General features: G+C 41.4%; 1 pseudogene; it reads right to left on the bottom strand.

The window, feature by feature from the left end:
* Positions 1-599: 599 nt before the first annotated feature.
* On the bottom strand, positions 600-1058 carry LOC129680277 (60S ribosomal protein L17-like; annotated as a pseudogene).
* Positions 1059-1274: the final 216 nt, after the last annotated feature.

The following is a 1274-nucleotide window of genomic DNA, read 5'->3' as shown; positions in this document are numbered from 1 at the left end:
ATGCTGTTTGCAATCAGGAGTTGCAGAGACTTTTCTGGTAAATTCTAGATCTAATTGAAAAGAGTAGTGAGCTCTTACAGGATAAGGAGAATGATAATCTCAAAGCAGCGCCTTGGAAAATATAATAAGGCTATAGTGGAAAAAGAGGAATTTTAACAGAGTATTGACTTTTAAGGAACATTTTAGTACTAACATCAGTTCTAGTGGTCAGCTAAGAAGTAGCGTGTCATGTTAAAGTATTTATGATTGACAGCAGATCTATATAATCAATTGATTTTCAAAGAATAAAATGCATTGTAATTCAGCCAATGGTGAAACTAAATTTTTCACCATTTGTTTGAACACTGATGACTCAGACTTTATCCGGGATCATACTGACCTGTGGAAGAACTAACCAGAGGAGCCTTTTTTCCATCTTTCTTTCTCTTCCCCTTTTCAGCATTGGGGATTAAACCCAGGACCTTGTGCATGCCAGGTATGTGCTCTGTCACTAGGCTATGGCCCTTTATGTGTTTTTATTTTGAGATGAGGGTTACTAAAGCATCCATGTTGGTCTTTTTTTTTTTACTTTTATCTGCATTTATTTTATGGTAAATTTATTATTCCTGTGCCATCAACTCTTGTTTCTTCAATTTTTTCTGAGATATGTTTTCCTTCTGTGCCACCTCCTCTTCTGGCTTTGGAATAATTTGTCCCTTTTCAGTGAGAATCATCTCAGTGTGGCAGGGGGAGCTCATGTATGGGATAATCCGGCCATGAGCTCAGTAAGTTCGACGGCGCATCTTAGGCGCCTTGTTCATCTGGATATGTTCAATGACTAGAGAATCTACATCTAAACCCTTAAGTTCAGCATTACTCTCTGCATTTTTAAGCGTGTGCAGCAAAAATTCAGCACTCTTTTTTGGCCACCGACCTTGAGTCCAGCCCCACTGTTTGGCCTGGGGGCACCCCCCCCCGACTCCACCATTATACTGCTGGAATGGCACACACTGCTTCTTTAAAGTGACATCTTTCAGATACTTGGTGGCTTTTCAGATATGCATACCCTTAATGGCCTGGGCAGTTTCCAGGGTGTTCTTAAAGTGAACACGAAGGTTTGAACCTCTTGATTTGCATGATTTCGTAGGGTTTTTCTGGGTCAAGAGAGTAGTGAACCGTCTTCACGGATCACCTCTGGCTGCTTTTAGGAAGAGGCCCATGTTGGTCTTGACCTTGATCTGCAGTCCAGGCAGCTCATGTTTCAGCCAAGAGTTGAATCTACAGGCCTGAACCAC

This window comes from Psammomys obesus, unplaced genomic scaffold (genome assembly GCF_907164565.1).
Source record: "Psammomys obesus unplaced genomic scaffold, mPsaObe1.curated_primary_1811, whole genome shotgun sequence".
NCBI lineage: Eukaryota > Metazoa > Chordata > Mammalia > Rodentia > Muridae > Psammomys > Psammomys obesus.
This window is presented reverse-complemented; position numbering and strand designations above follow the sequence as displayed.